Source organism: Tetrao urogallus (genome assembly GCF_951394365.1).
Source record: "Tetrao urogallus genome assembly, chromosome: 2".
Classification (NCBI taxonomy): domain Eukaryota; kingdom Metazoa; phylum Chordata; class Aves; order Galliformes; family Phasianidae; genus Tetrao; species Tetrao urogallus.
Window position 1 is genome coordinate 17,942,997 of NC_136814.1, and position 16,541 is coordinate 17,959,537.

Genomic DNA, 16,541 nt, shown 5'->3' on the forward strand with positions numbered 1-16,541 from the left:
CAGCTCCAGCAATGCTCACAGGACCCTTTGTCTTTAGGTATACATGAAAATGTTTGGTTTGGCTGTGGAGACCAAGCAGTACACAAGACATGCTCTCTACCTTGTGCTTTGCCAGGTGAACTTCAGCAAGTCCATCCTTTACCTAAGCTTCATTTATTGGCATATGAAATGGAGATAATATGAAAAAGCACATGTGCTTCTCCAACAAGGCCCTGGCCCACCTGTTCTGGGCAGCAGTGTCACTGTGGTTGAGTTCTGTCGTTGTCAGCCTCAGGTACAAAAAAACTGCTTCACCAGCCCCCTTGATGTGAGGTTTTTCATGTGAGGGAGCTGTCAGCAGGGGAGAGGCTATCCTGGGCAGTCTCTGAAGAGCAACTGTCCTGGTGACCTCACAGCTGCTGAGAGATTGGGTTTCCAAATCACCTGCTCTGGCTGAAAATGCAGGAACTTGCCTGTCAGCCACTGCCCAGTATTTACTCCAGGCTCATTTACACCTCCACTGTCTATATCCTCATTGAGGTTTAATAGGTTGTATCCTCTTGTTTGTTTGAGAAATAGGCTTCTCTCAGCTAAGCATCAAGCCAATTAGCCTAATATCTGGGTCAACTAATAGTAGCAAATGATTAGAACCCCATTGAAAAGTCATTATGCAAATTAACCAGCCATGCTCATGCTTATGTGGAAGCTGCCTTGCTCCTCAGCAAAGGGCTGCAAAGGGCAGCTCTGACCCAGATCCCCAAAAACGGCCCCAGAATTGAGTGCAGCTCCTCGTGCAGGGCTCAGGAGTAACCTCTGAGTGCTTCCAGCCATCCGTAAACACAAGCTGAGCAAATTCACTGTTGAAAATTGACTCTGTTGGGCTGCAGGTCAAGCTTTAGCTTGCCTTTAACTGTTATTTCTCTTAAAAAAAAAAAAAAAAAAAAAAAAAAAAAAAAGCAAACATGATTTAGAACCTTTGAATCATAAACTGTCTTAAGATGTCTTAAGTTGGAAGAAACCTCACAGATTATCAAGTTCCAACCTCCTGCAGCTTGGACACTAGTACAATCAGCAGAAAATCAGAGACATATATTCTCCCCATTGTTTGCTACTAATAAGAAGATTTTATATGTATGAAAAAGATTAGTCCCAGTAGTCCCAGTATAATGTTTCTTTTGTGCAAGTGTCTGTGATCGTGAGGGATAATGTAATGCTAACAAAGAAGCAATGACCAGAACAACTCTCTAGAATAATAGCTTCAAAAACTCTTTGTAGCTTGCTGCAAAGTATTTATTAATTTGGTTAAGAAATGGCCTTGTGCCATATCCTGAATCTGACTGCATCTTAGAATTCCTCTGTATATTTCCAAGAAAGATTTACTATTCCCAATCCTTGATAACGAGACAATCCAAAAAGCAGATCAAAAGGCAAGCATTTTTCAAACTAAAGAGAATGCTGTCTCCCTTGCCCAGTATTTACTGGGCATGGTTTATGGCTAATTTACATTAGCCATGACCATGTAAAGCAGATAGCTCTGCCCTTCCAGTTGCAGCTTGGGTGTTGTTTTTGTCTGGAGACGTTTGCAGTCTGAAAAGATCCGGTGTGCTGAGTGGAGGCCATTTGTAGCTGTGTGAAGCAGAGCTCGCTTCTCCATGGAGGCCGATTCTCCTGCATGTTCACACAAACCACTTCTCAGTTTGCTGCTATTTTTAATTGCAGTGCAGCTAAAATAAATAAAACGCTTGCCTACAGTAGGGAAGAGAACAGCTTCAAACTCCAAAACTGAGGTGGCTATGGTCACTATAATTTGCTGGTCTGTGGAAAGCTCGGATGACATTTCTAGCCCAGCCCAAAGCCTCTTTGGCCTCTTTTAACCAGAATATCCTTTTTTTTCTGCCCACCCATGCCTGGCAAGCGCACCAGAAAGAACTGCCTCCAGTGCAATACTTCTGTGTCCAAATTTACAGCATCAGGCCCCTTGAATGACTTAGACCAGAACCATCAATCCATGAACTATCATCCTCCCAGAAGAGACCACACAGAAAACACAAAGTGTTCAGCAGTACATCAGCAAAGCTAAAACTTTCAGTAATAGCATGAATCACTGCTTGGCCATACATTTCCATGCCTTATGCTTTCCTACAAAGCCTGTTGGAATACCATGATATTTACAGCACTGCACTTGAAGGTCTTACTAGGTTTGTGCTGTGGATATTAGATGATAAACCATTAACTATAGACTCGCAGAGCTGTGCTCTACATGTTGGCTTCTTTTTCTGGACAATTACTAAAGTTCCAGAGAACTGTTGCAGTACCATGTACCAGAGAGCCCAGATGGCAGCATGGCATCAGTGTTTCTGCAAAGAAATACATATTCCCCTCCTAAATCCAGATTTCTGCGTTCTGGGTTTGCTATAACTCAGTGTTGTAACCACAGAGGCCTGGCAAGTTGTGCTGTTTTTTTCCCATAGGCCACTCTTTGCTGTATCTGCAGTGGTTAACTGTTTTGTTGAAGATCTGATGCCTTAATAGCTAATCCTAGTGCTTGTCTCAGGAAGGTGGGAGCATCCTATTTTTATGCCTTACAGATCTGATTCTAGTGTGCATCTGAAATTAGTAAGTCAAGATCTTTGCTATACATATATATTCTTTTTAGCATTGTTTTTGTCATTACTGATAGCACTGCTGAAAATCAAGGCAGAGTTAAATGACCACTAAGGTATGGTGTGGTTTTTCTTCCTTAATATAACAGTATTCTACAGAGACTTGGAAAAGGATTTAGATGAGTCGCGTACAGTGATGCTGAACACCTTCCAAAAGCAGTGCTTTGGTGAAACTTGTTCATTACTTGTTTAATAAAGATCATGTGCCCTGTTATAAGCATCAAACCTGCAGTCCATTAATCTTGGGAGAAATTTTCCCTCTCGTTCAGATCTGAACTTGAGGAGGGGGTGGGCAGGGAATGGCCATTGAGGGGTTTTTCCATTTTCAGGAGAATGGCATGTTCCTCAGGGAGACAGTAAATTGAAATTAAGGCTGTTTCAGTTGGCCTACAGGATGTGCCTGCAAATGTAGACATATCGAAATGGTGAAAAAGTCTGTCTGTGCCCATTCATATAAAGTGCATGCGTTGTAATGTTCTCTAGCCCTTGGGAACGGTGGCTAGATTGAGGAAAGAAGGCAGGAAGAATGAGATGGATTTGACATAAGTATATTTAAGTGCACTGAAGGATTTCTCTCCTCCCTGTGGTTTAATGCTATATTCCACTGGGGTCTATGAGGAAGAAAGAGAGTGAATCCCTGCAGTTTTCCTTTTTGAGGATAACGAATCTTAAAACAGGTGTGAGCAAAGATCCCCTTACTTGTTTTTCAGCTCGTCTCAGCTGGCTGGCGCTCTGCATGTATTATTATCATTCTGCAGAGCAAGCACTGGGGAGAGGGCACCGGGAGGGGAAGGAGAGCCAGGAAAATAAATGACTGCAAATGAATAATATGAACTAAGTATGCCGGTCATGCTCTATGAAATTTATTATACTGTGGTTACCAAGAAGACATATTAGGCAGAGTAAAAAGAACAGAAAATAAAAGGTTGCAGTGTAGGGAAATACCTTCTTGCCTCTGGGCAACGTGTGAAACATGGGAATAAGCGTGACAGGAGCTCGGGCTGCTGGGCGGCCTCCTCAGTGGTGGAGAAAGGCTTAGGCTGTCTGTGCATGGAAAGACATCTCTAAATTTGCTTTCAGTGAAAGACCAAATGTGTGCGTATGGATGGGGGGACTCCTTGTGCATTTTTCCTACACCCAGCTAAGTGGTGGAGTTCAGAAGAGGCAGGGCACAATTTCATGATGCATTTTTAGGAGTTACAAGTGAAATCTTCCCAGTCGTCCCACCAAAAGGACCCAAAATGGCACGTGTATTTACCAGGCCCTGATTTCCAGGATTGGTGTACACCCTGCTGGGGATTTCAAAGATGTCTGCATGTGGATGTCTGCTGATAAAGAGGGGCTGAGCACTCCCCAACCTCTGCCTCTTCCATTCTCCTGTGGAGAAGACTTGGGCAGATAAAATAAGTTCCAGTTATCACTTTGAGGATCCAAGCAAGGCTCGTGCATTTTTCCCCCGGTTGGAGAGTGCCCTCCAAAGTTGGAGTGGAAACCTTGAGGAGTATAAAAACTATAGTAGGGCTTACTGACTCTGCATATCCAGAAATATTTCCTGGGAGGTTTCACTAGGGCTCTCATAATCCCAGTGGGACCGAAGACAGTGATTTGAAGGAGAGAGATTGGCCCAACTGCAGGAGGTCACAATATGGTAACTCTTAATAAACAGGAAATAAAATTAACTTTCTTACTCTCATTCCAAAGTATTTACTGAAGGGAGGAGAATGAACCCCAAGCTCCAGAGCAGGCTGCCCCAAGTGGTTGGACCTTCGAAACTTGGAAGGGAACTTTACAACCTCTGCCCATATGTTTCTGTCCCCCTTCAAAAGTCTGGCAACTTTGCAGAGGTTTCCCCTTATAGTTGTGAATTTCACATGGAAATGTAATGGTTTCATCAGGAGTTTTGCATTTCAGCTGTAATAAAAGAAGAGATAGGAATCAAAGACAGTTGTTCCAAGGGAGTGGAGTCCATCGTGTACAATTACGAGTCGCTCAGCCAAGGGCAGATGCTTGAACTATTTCAGCGCTTTTATTACTCTCTAGAACACAGCCAGTGAAAAGCTGCTAGTGTACAGGGCTGCAATTGCCTCTCTTGTTTTTCCTTTCTCTTTTTTCCCTTTTGTTCATCTCCTGGTCAGGCAAGGAGAAGGCAATGCTTTTTCCCTGGAAATTGCCCAGCAACAGTATCCTTCTGAGAAAGGAATTTTCACCTCTGAAAAGTTAACACCATTTTAATCCCAGGTAAGATTTCATGGGTTTACCATGAGCTACCTGAGAGGGCTTTTTGGCTACGAGCAAGAGAGACCACCGTGATTACTTCAAGTCAGGCTTGAATGCAAACCCCAGAAAATGTGCCACAGAAGCTAAAAACATCAGTTTTTCAGATGCAACAATGTTTTGTTACGCATAACCTCTGCTTAATTAGTTGGTCTCTGTGCTACCACTGACACAAATATAAAACAGCCCGCCTGTTTAAATTTCATTGTTGTTGACACAAGTGGGAAGGGTATTCAGGGTCCGGGTTTCTAATGAGGATTTGTCTTAGGCCGGCTGAAGTGGACCTGGATTTCATTTCTCTGGTTTGTTTCAGCAGTTGTCTCCATTACATTCCATAATTCCTGCATGTAGCCTTTTCAACCTGGCATAAGGACAATAGGTAATTCAAATATCTATATTGTCCCTGCACCCTATAATGGTATTACAATGACAATTTTATTACTCTCATAAAATTTTTGCAACTTCCCCACAGCACATTGTAATTTCACCAATGGTTGTAAAAGGTCTTAAATTATATTTGTACAAAATTGAGATGAATGGGTTTTAGCATTAATGCATTTCTCATTGTGTAATAGGAATTTTTTCCCCTTTCCTTTTGCCAAGTGCAGAGAAAAAGCAACCCAGTTCAAGTATTTGTCAACTCCCATTAGAAACATTTAATACTAATAAAATTTATGGATTTAGTTTCCAAAGGATACTGCCAGCGAAGTTCATGATTACTAAATCAGTACTTAAATACAACCATTGTTCACCTTATAAATTTATATATGTTGTTTGACATATATAAAGTGCAGCTTAGGAGACTGAGTCAGCAACGGAGGAGCTTTTTTGTTTAAGTCAAGCTTAGAAAATAAAGGGCAACTTATTACCAATGGAGCAGCAGCAGTATGGAAAATGTTCTCTAGCCATTTCCTAGGGATGGTGGGCAAAGCACGTCCCGATGCAATGAGCAGGTGGAGCTCGCCCTGTCCCTCTAAGGCCAGCAGTGTAAATTAAGTCTCAGGTAATCAGCACAAGTGGCTTTTTATAAAGTTGGCTGTGACGATGTGAGGATAAAGTAGTGAGGTGCAAAGTGCCGGAGTGCTTGTGAACATAGCTGGTGTTTGAAGTCTCAGCCTGCCCGGTCGGTTATCGACATAAGAAAGCCTTCTCGAATTGAAGGTGCAGCAAAGTACAAAGGTACAGTGTGAGCTGGCCAGAGGCCATGCAGCTGTGAAGAAAAAGAAGGGGAAAAAAAAGGTGGCACCGGGGGAAGGGTGGATTCTCAGCACCCAAAAAATATTGCAGTGGGGGAGAGGAAGAAAGATGATCATCTTGATTTTTACTGCACATAAACAAAGCACTGTTTCAGAAACAAGAGTCTGAAAGCAACTTTCTGTCAGTGCTCTGGTTCTGCTTGTCCTTTTCTGTGGCTTTTTTATGCTTTCTGGAGTCTCTAAGATAATTGCAGGCAAATCTACCTGCAAGGCACTAATGAATTTATCATTCAAAGCTGGGTCAAAGCAAACTGGCTGAAGCAGACAGACTTGAACAGAAAAGGAGTTGGCTCAGGCAGGGCAGGAGATAGCTAAAAATACAGGGAGAGCAGAGCCAGTCTTATTTGCAAGAGAATCTTCCGCAACTTTTGTGTATTTAATTCTGACTACATTTATTCAGCTGGCTGCAGCTTTTTATTTTTGGATGTTTTTCTTTTCTATCTTTATTATTTTGAATAATAATCCCAACTTCTCTGGCTAGGATACTCCTTTTTTTTTTGTTTCTTTTTTATTCCACATGGCGCAAGAAGGAAAATAATTGCTGCTATAACTCCCTGAGGCTTACTGAGTGCCTGGGAGAAAAACGGCAACAGCATTTCATCTGCAAAAATGTTGCTTGAATAATAATAATAAAAAAAGCAAAAGGACAAGGCCACATGTTTGGAGCAAATGTGCTTTAACAAATGGATCCCAGCGTATTATTAACTCACAGTAACTCATAAATATGACAAGTGTTTTTTTCATTTTACACCGGCGTCCAATTAGAGACAAATGAGGAGCCGTCATCCTCCACTGAGCCAGCAGCCCTTGTGCAGTGCTTATCTCCTGGATGACTGAAGGCGGGAGGGGGCTGTGAGCATCACAGCGTTGCCCTTGGGTGGGACACAGAGAGCAGAGCAGCGGCCATCACTGGTGCTGGGGTGGGACCAGGGGCAATAGGGCAGGTGGGGGCTGGGGGGAAGGGTGGGAGAGGCAGCTAAAGAAGGAAACACGACAAACTCGTTTGTATTTTCTGTTTCCATTTCTGACACGCGGAAGGAAATGCCCTGCGTTTTCTTAAGGAAGTGCAAATTTCTCCACTTCATCCATTCTAAATCCTCGCCCTTAGGCCTTTGGTACTGAAGCATATAGTTTGGAGGCCTTAAATGGTCATAACGTTTCCCTGTAGAATTTGGCCTCAGAAACCCACTAACAATTTTGGAGGGCTAAAAAGGAAAACCATTTTACAGCAATTTGGCAACATCCAGTTATCGAGGGGGAGGGAGGGAGGAAATCATATGGAGCATCAATTTATTCTCATGGTTTCTTTACCATATTTGATGAAATATAAGATGCAATTGGAACAAGCGGCTAAAGAAAAAGGGCCATAAACTTTGAAACGGTGCTGTAAAACACACAGTGTGTTAACGTGAAATAAGTTACAGACTTAAAAGAATTTACAATGGCTTGCTCATATAATAGAAATACAATAGGCTTGCAACTTGCAGATGTTTTCTGGTAAATCTGGTATTTTAATACACGTTCTCCTTCAGAGAAACTGTGAGTTTTGGATCTGGATAATAATAACTCAGTGACACTGGAAAGCAGAGTTGAAGGAAAAGTAGTAAAAGGGGGAGGGAGAGAAATCTGCAATTTTTGTGTATATTTCAAGTCTTCTGCCAAAGCATCACCATGCCCTCAGTGTATCACTACACAGCAACAATTATTTAAATTTAAACATACAGGGGCTTGCATGTGCTATGACTGACAGCATCCTTTTTCCAGCAGTGTCAGTTTAGAGCAAAAAGATAATATTTGGCTAATAGCTCCCATGGAAAGCTGGGCTCAGCCCAGTGTTTTTGTATGATAAGGTGGCAGAGAGGAAGACATGGAGCAAAGCTGTCAGCCCTCAATAACCACCAAGTTCACTTGCTTTCCCTGTCTTGGGTCTATATTCTCAGTTATTCACTGGGTGTGTGGTACAGTGGTACCACATCCCCGTGCTTGGATCCTTTCTATATGGGAGCAGAGAGAAAATTCCTCCACCATCCCAGCACACAACCAACTTAAGGTCTCCTTCTCACTGGCCAAGGGAGCACAGTGGTATCTGCTGCAAGATGTAGGCAAAGCGGACACACATAGCTTTCAGCCAAGTGCCATCACCCCAGTGACCTCTTCTTCAAAGAGGAGCTGTACTCACCTGAAGAGGTCCCACTGAGTAAAGCCCTCTTTACCTTTATCAGCACAGGCCTGCGTGCTGGAGCCTGAGCTCCCTGAAATAAGGAGAAAGCTTTATATATTTACATTTTTAATAACAAAAAAAAAAAAAAAAAAAAAAAAAGGACTTACTGTTGTACACATCAAAATACACGCACTTAATTCTTAGCTCTTTACTGACATTTCAAAATTTGTCATCAGTTCTTCCTTCTCCCTCAATCTGAGTGTAGCGCAGACATAATTCATGTTGTGCAATATGAACGTATCAAAGGGAGATAGAATGGAGGGGGGCATTGTACCCATTTTTCAGATGGGAAGCTGAGGCAGACAGACTCTTTCCACCCCAGTTCTAGTGGTTTCTCACCCAGATTTCCTCTGCTATCAGTAGAAAGGCGATTCCTCTCACTTTGTTCTGCTTTGGCAACAGCATAAGCTTCCAGTATACTCAGGTCAGCTCTCATCCTGATACATGGAATGGTTGCACTTGATGATCTGAAGGGTCTTTTCCAACCAGTACGGTTCTATGGCCCTGTAACATGAGTTCTGCCCCCATAATCTTTCCGCATTACAGGAGGACCAGGAAAGGCAGCTGGGAGCAAAGTCCAGGCTGATCCAAGACCTCCTTCCTTGAGATAAGGCAATATCTTGATGGAGAGAGGGAGATCAGTGCAGTTGCCTCAGCTCCACCATCAGTACCAGCCAGCTCTGGCTAGTCTGGGTAACCACAGTCTGGTATCTAGAGTAGCTGTGCATAACTTCTCTCCAGTAATGTCTGGTGGCCAATCTCGCAAAGAAGGCAGAGCAAGGAGGCTTCATGTGCCATTTGACAGAATAGACCTACCGAGTCTGTTTTCTTACAAAAGGAAGCCCCTACGTACTGGAACACCACTACTTTTTCAAGCAGAAAGAAAATACCGGATGCCGCTGAAATTAAACTGTAGAGAAAAACATCCCCCTTTATTTTCTTTGACCACATTGTTTTGCTTTTTAATAGACATTTGGAAATGTACTGTTTCTGGAGCGAACATTCATATGAATCTGCTACCGGAAACAAATGTCACAGAAAATCTACCACAGGATTAGAGAAGTCAGGAAAAGGGAAATCAGTCAAGTCAATATTGATAGGGACAAATCTCTGTTTAGCTTAGTTTTATGTCCCACAAAAAGGGGAAGGGAGGATGGAGTGCCAGGGAGGCACGGAGAGAGGGAACCTTTCTGCATGCAACTCCTGCCTTCAGGAGAAGGGTTTCCATGACTGAACTTCCCATCCTGGCTCCTGGAAGGGGAAGAAGGAGAAAAAGAATGCAGTTCAGAAACATCCTCTCACAAACACTTGGAAAGGCAGCACCCACCAGAGACAAGGAGAGGAACCTCAGCCACCTTGCTGTTTGCAAACACCCTTCCATGTGGTGGTGGGCTAAAAGTGAGGTGAGGATGCCAAAAGGATCCTCAGGCACCACAGCGGCGCCAGCCCCAGTGCCTCAAGGCTGCCCTTGATTTACACCGGTGGGATGAGATGAGAATCAGGCGCTGCCTTCAAGCCCACGGCATCAGCACTGTATGTATGGTGTGTGTGCGCTCTGCTTTTCACACTCTCTCCATAATCTCATTCAAGCACATGTGTGCTCTATTCAACAGAGACCTATTTTTTTCCCCCCGTATAGTTCAGGCCTGAGGTCACCTACAATATGAGACAATGCCAGTACAATATTTCTTTGTATCAGACTTGCCAAAACACCACAACTCTCCACTGTGTTTAAAAAAGAAGAAGAAGAAGAAGAAAAAAAAAAAAAGAAACCACAAGGAATTTTTATTTTCTACGGTCCCAATCAGAAGGCAGAAGAAGCTGCCAAATTACATGATAGAAACTCCTACGCGCAGAACCCAGTAGAGCTGTAAACTGAACTTCTGTAGCTTTTTAATTGTAAATCCAGATGCTTTTATCCACAATTCTTTTCAATGACCTTTCACTTGAAAGTCAATTTGTCAGTCTAGTTGCAGTGTCTGAAGAAATCATCAAAGCCACAACACCAAGTCATTCTGAAGACGCTGTTCCCTGCACAACCGCAAAGTTGCTACACTTGTTTCCTGAGCTGGGACACGCACATCTCGCTCATGCCTGCAGGACTTCTTAGCTCTCTCCTCGCCCTTTGCAATATAAAAACAGGAAGGAGATCAAGACAAAGGAAGGGAGAATGACTTAGAAGCATAAAATCAAAGCTACCAGGGCAGATCTCCATAGAGCGAACCTCCTTAGATAAATCTTTCTGCACCTGAATAGCTCTGAAGGTAAACACTGCCTTGATGCAGTCAGAGGGTGGTGAGGCCCTGGCACAGCTGCCCAGAGAAGCTGTGGCACCCCAGCCCTGGAGGTGCTCTAGGCCAGGTTGGATGGGGCCCTGGGCAGCCTGAGCTGGGGGTGTGGGGCGTGCATCCCTGCCTACAGCTGGGGCTGGGGGGGCCTTTGAGTTCCCTTCCAGTCCAAACAATCCTGTGATTCTATGAAAATTATTAAACAACTGTTATAGCAGGGATAGGTTCCCTGCATAATGCTAGACTTTGTTCCCCCACCTGAGCACTGATCCTGCACTCCATGTAGAGGTGGGCACAGCAGTGCAGGGATGCTCACATCAGCATGCAGACCCCGCCGCACAGCACTCGCTGGCAGGGAAACCACGCTGGTTTCCATTTGGAAAAAGAATCCTAGAGCTCAAATATGTTTCCTCCACCTCTTGGGCCTGAAAAATAGGCTTGAGAATTTCCTAAGCTCTGGCGCAATAGTATTTCTGGTGCTTTCTAAGTTTGGATGAGCCAGAAATATGTGAAAGCAATATTTGGTGAGGATTGGATGCTGTTGTTTGTTTTTGTGGCCAATACAGGACCTGCCAAGCTGTGAGGATATAAAAAAGAACAAGGAAAGTTGCATGCTGTGGGAGGGTGTTTTAATATGTGGTTTTTAACATGGAGGAAATTTACATTTAGCTTTTGAAAAAAAGTTCCAGACTGGTTCTAATTATCACCTACAAGTTGCTTCCATCAATCCTAAGGGTGATTACGCTCTTAAGTGTTGATTAATTTTACTGTTATTAATTCCTATTTATTTAAAGTGCTGACAACATAATCAGCCCAATGAAGAAAACAGAACTAAAACTCCTGCGTGCTGAGGTCACGGGCTGCATGGAGAGGAATCAGCAAACAGACAATCTGAGTGGGCTGGAGAAAAGTGCTGATATTTTCAGAAGATATTTCTCTCTTCTTTATAGTTAGCAATGGGGCGGGAAGCACACAGAACTGATGGGAACTGCTGTTTTGAGTCATGAGGAGAGAGGGCTCAGGGGCACAGAGAACGAAGCAGGGGGCATGAAGAGTGAGCAAAGCTGGCTGTTATCCCATGGACACGGTCAGGGAGGGAGAATAAAAGATGAGAGGGCTTGTTCTTGCAGAGCTGCCCAAGTCCAGGCATCCACAGTTGGGAGGACAGCAGCAGTTATGTTTGGAAAATACAGTCTCTCTGTTTTTGGACCGACTAACTCTCCAGTCATTAATGAAAATATTTAATGCTGGATGGGAAAAAGGCCAGCAAGGATGACAGTCATCCCCAGAGATGCAAAAATCTATCAGGATAAAGCGGGACCTGCCCTCAGCTATCATCCAACCTTCATACGGGGTAGAATGAAAAACTCTGCAGGTTTGGAAAAGAAAAGGAAAGAAAAACTGGGTGAGTTTGGAAGCAGAAATAGAGGAGTATTGTAAGGAAATCTGTTCTTCTATTACTGGCTCTGTCAAAACCAAGCAGTATCAGAAAGCTCATGAGAGAGTCTGTGTTTGTGCGATTTTAGTCTGATTCCTACAAGGAAAAGGGGTCAAAAGTTTATCCAAAGTTTAACCAGCATCTGAACTTTTCAGTGCTCAGCTGAACTGAACCTCTAACCCAGATCACTCCTCCAAACGTGATGCTATTTCGATCCATTTTTTCGGTTAACCCACTTCAGACTCAGTTATCAGACTGCCTTCATCCTGTCCTCAAAGCCAACCCACTCCCACCCAGCTCAGGCTGCCCAGGACCCCATCCAACCTGGCCTGGAGTGCCTCCAGGGATAAGGCACCACAGCTTCTCTGAGCAGCTGTGCCAGGGCCTCACCGCCCTCTGAGTAAAGAATTTCCCCCTCACATCTAATCTAGATCTCCCCTCTTTTAGTTTAACGCCATTCGCCTTTGCCCTATCACTATCAGCCAGTGTAAAAAGTCAGACCCTTCCTGTTCATAAGCTCCCTTCAAGAACTGGAAGGCTGCAATGAGATCTGTATTGTACTCTTTCCACTTGGCACTTTGGCATGCAAGCCCTTAGGAAGGGTCAGCATGGGAACAGGCTGTGGGCCAAGAGATCTGTCTTGTATGCCAAAGCAGGTAGGATGTGCACAATCATCATTTTAGATTTCCTTTACAGCAGGGAGGTGTATGGCTGTCGTTTTCTTCATTGATTTCCCATCTCACTTCTACATGGCTCTTCTGGCACCCATAGGTCTTTCCTTTTCTGTATTATCTGTATGTCATTAGCACAAGGAGAGCAATAAATTCCAATTCTTGCTTGTCTCAGCGGAGCTCAGTTTCAAGTAGCAGAATTAGGATATGTTGATGGAACTAGATGAACTCAGTGGTCTTTTCCGACTTTAATGATTCTATGATCCTGTGTTTCAGACTAGCCAGGACAGTCTAAGATGCAAAATAGGTTCTTCTTGTCAAACCGTTCCCATACAGCTTTGTCATAGAATCACAGAATCACAAAATGGCTCAGGTTGGAAGGGACCTCAAGGATCATGAATCTCCAATCCCCCGCCGCAGGCAGAGCCACCAACTTCCCCATTTAATACTAGACCAGGCTGCCCAGGGCCTCATTCCAACCTGGCCTTGAACACCTCCAGGGACGGGGCATCCACAACCTCTCTGGGCAGGGGACTGCAGGCAGCACAGTTACATCTGTCAGTGTGCTGCATCTTCACCACCCTGAGCAGAAACCTGGTGAGAGTCCATACAGCCATTAGATTAAACACAGATCTTAATCCTTAGATCCAATGATCTAAGCTTTGAAAAAGTACAGCCTGAAAAACAGAACCTGAGGATGTATGAATCTAGGTTCCTTAGCTCACCTCAGAATTTAATTCTTAGATTTAACCTGTAAACTGAAGATCATTGTCTTAGAACAGGCTCTGTAATTTATTCAGTTCATATGCTGTAAAAATACTTCTGAGACTGTCCCAGTTGTTTGTATTTTCCCAGCTTACTTTTCTATTTCAACAGCAAGAAGAGATGTAACTTATAGAGAGACACCACTTCTCTTCTGTCAAATACTGCACATTCCAGAGCGCTTGCTCATGCTACATCCTTCCCTATGGAGCTGCTGCCTGACTTTCCCAAAGACGATATTAATATCACAGACCATTATAATACAGTTATTTTCATGGAAGCCTGGGAGGAAGTCACGTGTCATTAATTGGTCCCTGGTGCCCATAAGGTCTCCATTTAGTTTGTTGTTTTTACTCACATAAGCAGCAGTGAAGTGAAAAGCTGAGGAAGTAGCAGTGATTGTCTTAAATGAGTATTTTTTTAGTGCCTGTTTTCTTAATGAATCGTTATTCTTCTTAATTGGATGACACGTTTATTTGGCAGTGCAAGGACACATGCACACACATCTCCACCAGCCCAGCACCTGCAAGAGCTGGGGCCAAGTGCCCCCAGGGCAGGCATCCCTGTTGGGAAGGAGCACAAGACAGAGGCCATGCAGTCCCCTTCCTCTGCCTGTGTGCTTTGCTGAGAAATTCAAAACAGTAGCAACACACACACGGCCACCAGAAGGGTCTTTCTTGCCAAATACTTCTGTTCCCCTCACCTGCCACTTCAAAGCAAATGCAGCTCTTCCAATAGTGCTGCCTCCTACGAACCACATGCGCCTGGTTTTGAGACTGCCAGGGCCAGGAGTGTCAAACTGGCCTGACCATAACTGTGTCAGTGTGTGTGCTTGTGTGTGCACAGGGCTCTCTGTCTGCACATGTGCGAGGGCAGCAGGGCACAGAGTCAGGCAGAGCAGGGTCCCACACCAGTGAACAGAACTAAGAGTCCATAGGGCTGAGGCCTTGTACATGTGACCTGTGGCTTCTACAGAAATTAGCAAATTCCCTCCCTGCTGATGCCTAATGATTTGCAGTGCTCTAGGGATAGCTCTTTTGTTGATTAAAAAATATGTTTCTATCTTTTTTTTGGTAATAGGATAATGTATTTTAACTTTCTTTGGTGTGCTTTCTGCCAAATACTTTAACTTTTCCTTGAAGAACTGAAAATCCTCAAAACCAAAATATTTTGGCTAAAACCAACAACAATTCAATTCAGAAATGCTATAGTGGTACTCCGTGGGAATAGTAATTGGCTGCCTCCTTCTTGGGAAGCATACCATCTCCCTAGCCAAGCACCAGCTCCCAGAGTTCAGTATCCCAATATCCTTTGCAATGAGGGCAGCTGTGATGCACCACAACGGCTGCTAGAGAGATCAGCACTGTGCAGGGTGTGGGGAGTGCATAGCAGCCCGTGTCCGTCAGCCAGAAATGTGCTCAAACCACCACTCACATGAATGCATACCTGAGGCCACTAATCCCCAGCAGGTGTCATAGCAGCATTTCCTAATCGAAGCTTTCCTCTCCTGCTCTATTTTTCCCTATCCAGACATGTATAAGAAAGAAAACATTTTCCTCTACATTATTTTGTGCCTAATTTTTTGTGTGCCTAAATTTCTTTGCCTACAGTCACTCTGAAAGGCTGCATCCTCTAAACTACTGAATTTAAGAACTGATGTTTTAGAATACTGATGTTGTAAGGAGCACACAAGGCAAGGGCCTTGTCCACTCTTGTCACTTTCAACTGCTTCCAAAGTTGTTTTCCTGTTGCCAAAAGCTTCAGCTTCTCTCTTGTCCATCAGAAGTCTCCATTCTCATCCTTGACAAGGCCTGCATACCTCAATTGTGCATTCTCAATACAAAAAGTCTCAGTAATATCAAGAGTTGAGTAACAGTAGTAGTAGTGGTTGTAGTAGTAATAGTGGTGGTAGTAATAGTAGCAACACTATTAAATAGTCCCAGGAACTCTGAATTACAGATTACCTGTGCCTTCTCTTGCCTTCTCCTAGAGCTTTGCCCCTTGGGTGACTAGCAAACACATTATAAGCAAGAAGGCCTCACAAAAGCAAAAGCTGTACTCTTTATCTGGAATCAGCCACTTCAGTCCAATTCTATTCCATGAAGAACTGAAAGGCTTTTTTGTTTTTATTCCAAAGCTGAATGAAAACAATTTTTGAACTTCAACAGTTGTTGAAAACGGAATTTTCATCATGTGGACGGCACCACTAAGCATATGGTGTTACTGTCAAATAAATCTCGTTTAATATCAAAATGAATAACATGTACTAATTGCATTCTTCAGTGTATTTTAACTCACTCAAGTCCTGTCTTTTCTTGGCTAGATAGAGATTTCAGCAAACCTAGGAGTTTTGTGGCAGAATCGAGTCTTTTTTGCTATACAAACATGTTTTGCTATGTAAGCTATTCATTTCACTCTGCTATTTGCTTTGCTTTTCAAGGAGTACAGCAATAAGAGAAAGTCAGTTTTATTCCTTTTCCGGAAAGAACTGTGCATCTTGCAAGAAAGCTTGTTCATCAGTTGTTCCATTTTGCTGGTCCAAGCAATTTGGACAATCTGGAGCACAATTCTTTTTTTTTTTTTCCTAAAGGTTTTAATCACTTAATTGTTAGCATGCTCTTAGTTTCATGTTATTAATAATGAAAGAGGACTAGATACTCAGCCATCACTGGCCACATGTGAGAGCTTGTGCCTCCACTTCTGCAAATTTTCTGTAAATTGAAGATTCCTTTTAGGTCTCAAATCTAATGCCCAGAATGTATTTTAACATTCTTAAATCTATGACATGCTTGTGAGATACAGCAGTGTAATTATCTCTGCTGGGCACAAAGGGAGCTGAGGTTCAGGAGTGTGAACACACATCCTTGAGTAATTTGGTGCATTCCTCAGAAAATGTGGAACAAAATAAGGAAGTGAGTGGGAATCTCTCAGCACCCAGCTCAGTTGAGGCAAACCCTTGCATCAGCTTCTTTGTGCAGGTCATAGATAT